General features: G+C 44.1%; 1 long non-coding RNA gene across 1 annotated transcript; it reads right to left on the minus strand.

The window, feature by feature from the left end:
* Nucleotides 1–430: 430 nt before the first annotated feature.
* Nucleotides 431–10,175, minus strand: LOC109278980 (uncharacterized). The gene is made up of 5 exons (XR_002085946.2): nt 9,548–10,175; nt 8,372–8,530; nt 8,144–8,277; nt 4,559–4,743; nt 431–1,811 (listed from the first exon to the last, which is right to left on the minus strand). It is a non-coding gene; the product is annotated as an uncharacterized LOC109278980 (long non-coding RNA).
* Between the last annotated feature and the right edge of the window lie 640 nt (nt 10,176–10,815).

Below are 10,815 nucleotides of genomic sequence, written 5' to 3' on the forward strand. Positions count from 1 at the left end.
CTTCCAGCGGTATTTTCTAGATAGCCTACCCAGCATGTTCCTATTTCCCACCTTTGGCCCAAACGGTAGCCTACCGTTCGTATGTTCCTTGCGTTTTTCACTCAAATGTCTTAAAGATCACTTCATTACACCTCTTCACTCCTTTTCACAGCTGCTTAGTAATCTCTTTGGGGGTACTGTGGAGTTTTTCATTTTGTTTTTTCAGCAGTTCCCTCTGGAAGAACACGTGGCTATTTCCAATACGTGCTCCTTACAAACAGCGCTATAGGGAGTGACTTTGGCACAGATCATTTCCCTCTGGGACAACTCCAGCAGGTCAGATTGCTGGGTCAAGGGTACGAGCATTCCCAGTGTTTACAGCACCAAACCGCCCGTGCTGGGGAAGCCCCTCTGCTGGCATATGTGTGTGTGTGTGTGGGGGGGGGGTTAATCTTGGCCCTCTCGTGCCAAGGAGCACACGCGGCTCCCATACGACTACCTCAGCACAAATTCCACTTCGGCGCTCGGCGTCCGGTGCACAGTGGAACCCAGGACATGTTTGTTGGGTGGGTGGGAGGGAGGATGAGCGGAGGAGTAGATGGAGAACGGAGAGACGGGCATACAAACAAACCCATGATGAAATTCAAGACGGATCCAAGTACAGCCTCCTTCCGGGAGCTCTGTGTCAAAATCTACACTGACTCCCCCGCTTTCGGTTGCCAGGGCCACCGAGGCTAAGGCTTCGTTGTTCACACATGCCCCTTTCGTGTCCTCAGATTAGGGGCAGGTTCCTAAAGGGCCACAGGGGATGGAAGTGGAGAGCACAGCAAAGGGACTACCAGCTCCCCCGCTTACTCTCTGTAGGACCCTGGGCGCATTATGAAATTGACCTGGCACCAGTTGCCTTGAATACGTGCTGGAGATGATCGCCTGCTACCCACCTGCCCCGTAGGTGGTACTGGGAGAATATTGCACGCTAGTGGGAGGAATGAGTTTAGCATATGCCTGGCCGATAGCAAGCCCTCAGCAAATATTCACTGTTCCCTGTGATTGTGCTTCGACTGTATCTCCTCCAGGGCCTAGAGTAATGTGGGACACGTGAGAGGCAGTCCCGTAATATTTCCCTGCTAATTCTGTACACTTTAATTAACACTCAAGTTTTGGTTGGAAGATGCCATTCTTCCGGCACGCACGTTGCCTTGGATTTCTGCCGAACATCTCAGGCTTTATTTGCCTAGCTCAGGTCAAGGCAGGCTTTGAGCAAGTATACGTTAACTTATTCCATGAATATTTAATTTTATCTACTAAGAGCCCAGATTACAGCAGTGAACAGGACAGCAAAATCTTTGCCCTCGAATTTTAATGGAGAGACAGCCCATGGAGCTGAAGTAAAAGAGGCAGCCAGCCACTCTGGGGGATCCACTGCGTGAAATGACTTTGTTTGGGAAGTTGCACAGGCAAAATTATCCCATGTCCCTGGCTGTTTGCTCTGCTCTCCAGTTCATTTATTTTAGCCATGAAGCTTTACCTAAATGCTCTGAATTTCCTCTTTCCTGAATATCCCTTTAATCAGATACACCCTCTTCCTCACCTCCTTGATCTTGCTCCTCAAATATAGTTGCTAATGATGTGTGCATGTGCCAGACTTGAACAAATGTTGAGCTGCTAACTGCTCTGTGTCTGTTAATTTCATACTCAGCTCGAGCAGGGATCCTTGAGTTACAACAGATGCTGCTTCCCCGGGGCTTTAGCGCCCATCGATCAGCTTGGTGGATGAGGAAGGAAAGGGAAGTTTCCTCCATGACTGCCATTTGAATATAGTTTATTGTGTCCTGAAAGAAAAGTGGGAAAAAGAAAAGGTACTGACAGGCTATAACACAAATGAAAGGTGACGAATGACACTCAGATTTCAGTTTCAAAGGAACATGCTTTTAAGCCAATAAATGATTGCAATGGTGACATGAAATTCTCCAAAGCTGTGCCAAATGGGCCCCTTCTAAATGGTCAAGGTGTTGGAGTCCTCTGGGGAGTCCAGATTGATAATTATAATAAAGAAAATAATAAGATAATCGCATAGCCTTTAAGAGCAAGGACACCTTAAACAGGCTATGTGAATTTGGATCGCAGTTCCCCGCTTGGGCAAGCCAGCTAACAAATCCTCCTGTGTAAGTGAGGACGATAGTGACACCTGAATGGTCGGGTTGTTGCCAAGTTCAAATGAGTTAATATAGAGAAAGCGATTAGAACGGTGCCTGGCACTTACAAAGCTCCAGATTGATGTTTGTTCCATTTATTGTGATTAATAGTGAATTTTACTGTCAGGTACCAGCCTAAGTCTTCATTGTACTTTCCCCTCCTCCCCACCTCATGACATCATGATTACCCTTACTCTTCATTAAAAAAAATTTTTTTTGGCGGGGGGGGGCGCCTGGGTGGCTCAGTCGGTTAAGCCGCCAACTTCGGCTCAGGTCATGATCTCGCGGTCGGTGAGTTCGAGCCCCGCGTCGGGCTCTGTGCTGACAGCTCAGAGCCTGGAGCCTGTTTCAGATTCTGTGTCTCCCTCTCTCTGACCCTCCCCTGTTCATGCTCTGTCTCTCCCTGTCTCAAAAAAAATAAATAAACGTTAAAAAAAAAATTTTTTTTAACGTTTAGTTATTTTTTGAGAGAGAGAGAAAGAGAGAGACAGAGTGTGAGTGGGGAGGGGCAGAGAGAGAGGGAGACACAGAATTTGAAGGCTCCAGGCTCTGAGCTGTCAGCACAGAGTGCAATACGGGGCTGGAACCCACGAATCGTGGGATCATGACCTGAGCCAAAGTTGAATGCTTAAATGACTGAGCCACCCAGACACCCTTTGCCCTTACTCTTTAGAGGAAGGAATGGCCCTGTACTTGTCTTCCAAATCCACTAGAATTTCTGACTTTGCTCTTACCCTTATTTATGAGTATCTTCTGTTTATTTATTTGCATTTGCAATCATTTACAGAAAATTAAACACTGGAGGGACACCTAGGGGGCTCAGTCAGGTAAACATCCGACTTCAGCATTAGGTCATGATCTCATGATTCGTGGGTTGGAACCCTTTGTGGGGCTCTGTGCTGACAGCTCAGACCGTGGAAACTGCTTCGGATTCTGTGTCTCTCTCTCTCTCTCTCTCTCTGCCCCTCCCCTACTCATGCTCTGTCTCCCTCTCAAAAATAAATAAACATCAAAAATTTTTTTAAAAAGAAAAAATAATTTAAAACACTGGAAAAGAATATCCCAAAGTTATTCATAGGATTTTGAGGGACTACTTTTCTACCTATTTTTTCTGTATTTTGCAATTTTCTAAAAATAATTGTGTGTATTTTTGTAATGGAACATATAAAATGAATGTTTAAAACTGAAGGAAGAGAAGATTAAGTCCATTATTCCTCTTCCTTGAATAACTTAATCACCCTCCTCATCAGGGTGTATTAAGAAGAAATCAATTGCACTGCTAGGTATTTATCTAAGGGATACAGGTATGCTCTTTCGAAAGGACACATGCACCCCCATGTTTATAGCAGCACTATCAACAATAGCCAAAGTATGGAAAGAGCCCAAATGTCCATCGATGGATGAATGGATAAAGAAGATGTGGTATATATATGTATACACACACACACACACACACACACACACACACACACAATGGAGTATTACTCGGCAATCAAAAAGAATGAACTCTTGCCATTTGCAACTACGTGGATGGAACTGGAGGGTATTATGCTAAGCGAAATTAGTCAGAGAAAGACAAATATCATATGACTTCACTCATATGAGGACTTTAAGATACAAAACAGCTGAACATAAGGGAAGAGAAGCAAAAATCATATAAAAACAGGGAGGGGGACAAAACAGAAGAGACTCATAAATATGGAGAACAAACAGAGGGTTGCTGGAGGGGTTGTGGGAGGGGGGAATGGGCTAAATGGGCAAGGGGCACTAAGAAATCTACTCCTGAAATCATTGTTGCCCTATATGCTAACTAATTGGGATGCAAATTTAAAAAAATTAAAAAAAAAAAAAGAAGAAGAAGAAATCAGGAACTCAGTACCACAGAGGGGACAAGACTGGCTATGTCCTTCTTGCTGTTTGCTGAAGGATTGTTGCTTTCCCTGGGAACTCGCCTGACCTGTGAGCTGCCCAAGCCCGTGCAACAGCATAATTTCATAGGAGGAATTTCTTATACCCGCTGCTGTGTTGAGAAACACCGCATGGGAATAAAGGCACATTTATATCCTAAATCATTTAATAGTGGAATGAAAATAAATAACAACAGCCGCAGAATCGCCCCTACAAAAAGGTGAATTGCTTGAATTTCAGGCAGTTTGTTAGTTCTTTGTGCATTGGGCACTTCTATTATTAGGAGCCTCGGGGCCAGCATCTGAGGTTAATTAGATGCTACCTTGCGACCATCCAGACCATTTCTCCTAACAATACCACTCAAACCTTAATCTTTTCTAGTTTCCTGCTCGCTTGAAAATCTATCGAGAACAGATTGTAGGCTTGATAGATTGGATAAAAAGAGAGAAAATAGAATAAAATAAAGGCAGTCTTACCTCCCATTCACCTCATTGAAGAAAGCAGGACACAAGCCCTCAGGTAGATCGTCTGAGCGCAAGCATTCAATGGAGAGTCGAAGTCCTTTTCAGTCAATCTACAGTCCTCGCAAATCTTTAGCCTTTTGTGGAAGAAGGGTGATGGCAACGGCAACAGGGCATGTTCTTCCACTCCAATTCTGCAACTTAATGTTACAGCAGAAACCCAAGGGGAGAAATTAGAATTGTCTGAAAGGTCGAAATGTGATAGAACTTTTTATCGGTTACATATTACCCAACGAAGGCTGTACAATAAATCGCCCACAGCTTAGTGGCTGAAAAAAGCAACAGCCTGGGATGACTTCTCCGCTGGGTGGTTCTGCTCAGCTGGGCGAGATCGGCTCACCTCGATGGGGCTCACCCGTGCCTCTGTGGGCAGCTGTGGTTGGCCGGGGCTGAGCCTCCATTGGGCTCCCTTGGCCTTGATCCACCTTGATCCACCTTGATCTCCCTTGATCCACTTGGTCTCTTATATTCCATCAGGCTAGCCCAGGCTGGAGTGGATGTGCGCGCAAGCTCTGAGTCCTAAGCTCAGAACTGACATTCCATCACCTTCCACTGCATTCCAGGGGCCAAAGCATAATAGAAGCCCACCCACATTCCAGGGAATGGCGGCAAAGTCATGTGGCAAGGATGTGGGTCCAAGGAGGGATGAAAATTTGGCCCCGCATTTGCAATCAATCTATCATACACAATCGTGAAACATGGTGGTCTGTGAAATTAGAGATGGCAATTGTGAAATACATTTCGTTGTTGAAATTTGTTCTGAGACAGTATAAAACCATAAGATCTTCATCAACACCAAAGCCAAAACTACTCAAAATTTTAATCAAGGACCGCCTGAGAAGACATCAGCCATAACCAGCCAGTTTGCGTACCAACCACCCCCCCACCCCCACCAAGAGGGTTTTCCTCTCTGTAAGGTCTGACCTCAGGGTTTTTCTAATACAGTCTAGTTTTAACAAAAGATAGAAACATAACTTGGGCAATTTTTCTGTACCCCAGAACACCCTCTTTTAAATGCAATCCTAGGGGCACCTCGGGGCTCAGTCAGTTAGGCATTCGACTCTTGATTTTGGTTCAGGTTGTTGACGAGGGAGCATAAGGCAAGCTGACGGGCCACAAACACCCACCCCCCCAAACCAGGTGGGATATGTGTGATATTCCTCAGGCACTCCTGGCTGCCCAAGAACAAAGAAAGGGGGAAAACAAATGGTTAACTGATAGAGAGCAGAGTCCGGCAGGACCTAAGTCTCCATCACCCCTCCATAGTGATGCGGGAAACAGAGGCAGAAGGAAACGGCAGATAGAACTAAATTTCCTTACAACCTGCAGCCTGTTGACAAATATTTGAGGCTGGCAGAGTAAAGTGTTTCTCCAGGAACTCCTTACTGTCTTAATGTTAACGCTTTGCTAGAGGGAAAAACAATCCTAGCTTGACAATAGCTAGGCCTCCAGAATCCTGTGACTCTTCTTTAGCATATAAAAATCTCACTAGAAACTTCCCCTGGACTTTACCTCCCCCAACCCCATAGTATAGACCCAGTTTCTCCTCATGGTCCTGTCCCTGTGCTTCAACAAAATCACCTTTTGGCACCAAAGACGTCTTCAAAAATTATTTCTTGATCATCGGCTCTGGACTCCATGAACCCCACTATCACCCCCCAAAAACCTCATCAGTTATGATCTCGTGGTTCATGAGTTCGAGCCCCACGTTGGGCTCCATGCTGACAGTGCGGGATTCTCTCTCTCTCCCTCTCTCTACTCCTCACCCACTCTCTCTCCCTCTCAAAATAAATAAATAAACTTAATAAATAAATAAATGCAACTCTAGAAATTTATACTCAAAACTGCATACATACTATGATTACAACCATGAAAAGCTATGTACGTGGAAGAACAAAGATGCACCAAGAATACACAAAAGGGATGGGGCGCCTGGGTGGCTCAGTCGGTTGAGCATCCGACTTCGGCTCAGGTCATGGTATCGCAGTTCGTGAGTTCGAACCCCGCATCAGGCTCTGTGTTGACAGCTCAGAGCCTGGAGCCTGCTTTGGATTCTGGGTCTCCCTCTCTTTCTCCCCCTTCCCCGCTCATACTCTGTCTCTCAGAAATGAATAAATGTTAAGAAAATTTTTTTTAAACAAACAAAAAAAAAGAATACACAAAAGGGAAAATTGTTACATTCAGATGATGAGATAGGCGGTGGTGTTTTTCTTATTTTTCAAAATGTTCTTTAATGCTGGGGTTATACTGTCTTACAGTAAAAACGGAGAGGATGTAAATAAGTTGAAAGCAAAGATTAATGAGCATTTATCTTCAATCGTGTCCACATGGTACAACAACAACCACCCAGTCCTTGTCTTTCCATTTTATAATCTTCGAGGCTCACAATGAAATATTCAAATGCAAAGAAACACAAAAGCACTTCAGGATTGTACTTGCAGAAGAGTTATGCGACTCCACTATCATTACTTAATTCATACAAAGTGTCTTAAGTAAGTGGTGTTATCTTCATCTTGTGATTTTTTTTTTATTTATAGCTTTCTATGAATGTGTCTAATGATGACAAGCCGGCAGGACCCATGTGCTGAAGCATATCTAACAATGAGATCACGGTAATTTGAGAAAAAAAATAACAAAAGAATAATCATGACCATATATTCTCTGGGTGGTTTTGAATACAAATGCAAAAATTGTGGTAAATGTCACAATTAATGTATCTGAAGCCAACTGGAGAAACCTGGCCCAGTAGGAAACATTTTCACTTAGAGTGTCAAATAATAAAGTTAACTTAATGTAACAGCAAAGGAAACATGCTCCCTATTTTGTTTTCTAGAGTTGGGCACAAAGCTTTTAATCTTAATTAGACGCTTGGTAAAAGGAGGCAGCACTGTTGGAATCAGAAAAGTAGTTTTTGCTCTCAGGACTTAGCTCGTAAGAGGTGGTTGGATGATCGGCCTATTCTTAGATTCCGCCCCTGCCTCAGACTTCCCTACACAGACCAGAAATAACCACACTAGGAACATTTTATATCCATGCTGATTCTTTTTAAATTATTTTTGCATACATTTTCTCATTTAATACTCTTCCAACCCAGCAGACTAAATAGCACAGACATTATCATCTCCATGTTGCTAATAAAGAAATTAAGACACAAAGAAATGTCAGTAACTAGTTCAAGGACATACAACTGGTGAGTGGCAGGATAGTCAGGATCATCTTTCTGAGCGGCAGCAAAGGAGGACAGTGGGAGAAGACACATGTTACTCAGAAAAAAATGTGTAATATTACACACTGGATAGAAATCAAAACTACAAAAGGCAAAGAGATCATTTAAAATGCCCCTAATTCCACGTATGAGAGCGGAACACTTACAGCATCTTGGAGTAGTGCCTTCCAAATACACTGATCTTGTTTTGTATCTCACTGAGCGCGTGGAAGCAAGAAGAAGAGAACTTCTACGTTCTCCCCCACCAACCCTACCAATCCCACATCCATGCCCACAAACTCTGCCGTCCCTGGTGCAAAGGATGCATTATGTACCTGTCTATGTTCTATTCTGCACTCCATTCAATTTCCTTCCACCTGCTCAAAGATTTGCTCTGCGGTAGCTTCTTATCGATGCCTTCTATGCCAGATCGTTTCCATCAGTAAGCAAACACCGTAATTTCTCTCATCTGGAACAAAGAAACAAACAACGGACATATCTTGGTTGTCCCTACATCCCTCTCCTGCTCCAGCCCCATGTCTCGGCTCCCCTTTACAGCACACCGTCTTCAAAGAGTTAAGCAGACTTTCCGGCTCTGGTCATCTCTTGATCACATTCCAAGCAGGCTTCTATCCCAGCAACTCCACTAAAACCGTCCTGGTCAAAGCCAATGACCTCCACGTTTCCAATCCAACGAAGGGTCTTCGGTGATTTTCTCAACCCTGCAGCAGCACTTGTCTCCATAGATTGCTCTCTCCTTGAAATACATTCTCCCTTTGGCTCCTAGGACGCCACCCCTACTTGGTTTTCTTCTACCTCAATGGTCACTTCTCACCTTTGCAGGCTATCTTTCTCAGTGCTTGACCTTTTCATTTGTATATCTCTATACCCACTCAGTTGATGATCTCATCAATCCCATGGTCTTTTTTTTTTAATATGAAATTTATTGTCAAATTGGTTTCCATACAACACTCAGTGCTCATCCCGACAGGTGCCCTCCTCAGTGTCCGTCACCCACTTTCCCCTCCCCGTCACCTCCCATAATCCCACGGTCTTAAACCACTCATCACCAGCCCTGATCCTCTCCTGCACTCCAGAATCACATGTCTCCACTTGGACATCTCATAGGCAGAGCTAACACTCACTGGCATGTTTCACTATGGTATTATCATTGGTTTATAAGTGTCATCAGCTCTGAATAGTGGAGAATACTTTCTGATTGGCCAGCATCTGTTGAACATCTGTCGATTTTTTTTTTTTTAAGATTTTATTTTTAAGTAATCTCTGCACCCAATATGGGGATCGAACTTACAACCGTGAGCTCAAGAGTCACATGCTGCACCAACTGAGCCAGTCTGGTGTCCCATCTGCTGATATATATATATTTTTTAATGTTTTATTTATTTTTGAGAGGCAGAGAGAGACAGAGCATGAGTAGGGGAGGGGCAGAGAGAGAGGGAGACACAGATTCTGAAGCAGGCTCCAGGCTCAGAGCTGTCAATACAGAGCCAGACGCAGGGCTCGAACTCATGAATCGTGAGATCATGACCCGAGCTGAAGTCGGACGCTTAACTGACTGAGCCACCCAGGTGCCCCTATCTGTTGATACTTTTTAATATCACCCCAACTAGGTAGGCAACTCAATTTTTAAAGGGCCCAACTGAAATCTTGATTCCCACCTCCCACTACTCAGTTTTCTCCAAGTACTTCTCCATGTCAATGAACATCCTAGTCCTTACGATGCTTCTTGCCGAGACTTCACTCCCTCCAGATTCCTGCATGGCTCGCTCCTTCACTTCATTCGTGTCTGTTCAGGCATCAGCAGTGAACTCCTCCCTCAGCATTCTGCTTAAAACAGGAGACCTTACCTCTCCCATATTGTTCTTTATTCCCTTACCTCTTTTGTTTTTCTGCATTGCTTTTCTCATTAAGTGATTTATGAGATGATAGACCATGGAAGGATGTGATACACGATGTGGCCGACGTGCTCATTCATGTGTTTATTTTCAGCGTCCCTCCACTAAAAATTAAACCTTAGACAAGCAGGGACATACTTTAAATGCTGGTTCAGTGCTTTAGATCTAGGGACTAGACTAATGTTTTATACGCAAGACTTTCTGTCTTCTAGGGGGAAACGTAAGTTAAACAAATAAATGGGCACATGTATCATGGCACACAGACATACCTCAGAGATATGGTAGGTTTGGTTCCAGAGCACGGCAATAAAGGGAATATTGCAATAAAGCAAGTCAAATGAATATTTTGGTTCTCCAGTGCCTATTAAAAGTTTGTTTGCACTATATTGTAGCCTAAATGTGTAATAGCATTATGTCTAAAAAATACAATGTACATACCTTGATGGAAAAAAATTTTTTTTTAATTTTTTTTTTAACATTTATTTATTTTTGAGACAGAGAGAGACACAGCATTAACGGGGGAGGGGCAGAGAGAGAGGGAGACACAGAATCAGAAGCAGGCTCCAGGCTCTGAGCCATCAGCCCAGAGCCCGACGCGGGGCTCAAACTCATGGACCGCGAGATCGTGACCTGAGCTGAAGTCGGACGCTTAACCGACTGAGCCACCCAGGCGCCCCGGAAAAATAATTTTTTGCTAGAAAATGCTAACCCTTATCCGAGCTTTCGGTGAGTCATAATGATTTTGCTGCTTGGAGGCTTGATGTTGAAGGCTGCTGACTCCTCGGGGTGGTGATGGCTGAAGGTTGTGGTGGCTGTGGCAATTTCTTCAAATAAGACAACAGTGAAGCCTGTCCCATCGATTGACTGTTGCTTTCACAAAACATTTCTCTGTAGCATGTGATGCTGTTTGATAGCATTCTACCCACAACAGAACGTCTTTCCAAATTGAAGTCAGTCCTCTCAAACTCTGCTGTTGTTTTTTCTTTTCTTTTTCTTTTTTGAGAGAGAGACAGAAAGAGTGAGCAGGGGAGGGGCGGAGAGAGGAGAGAGAGAGAATCCCAAGCAGGCTCCACACCATCAGCACAGAGCCT

Source organism: Panthera pardus, unplaced genomic scaffold (genome assembly GCF_024362965.1).
Source record: "Panthera pardus isolate Hobbes unplaced genomic scaffold, ASM2436296v1 HiC_scaffold_13, whole genome shotgun sequence".
NCBI classification, from domain to species: domain Eukaryota; kingdom Metazoa; phylum Chordata; class Mammalia; order Carnivora; family Felidae; genus Panthera; species Panthera pardus.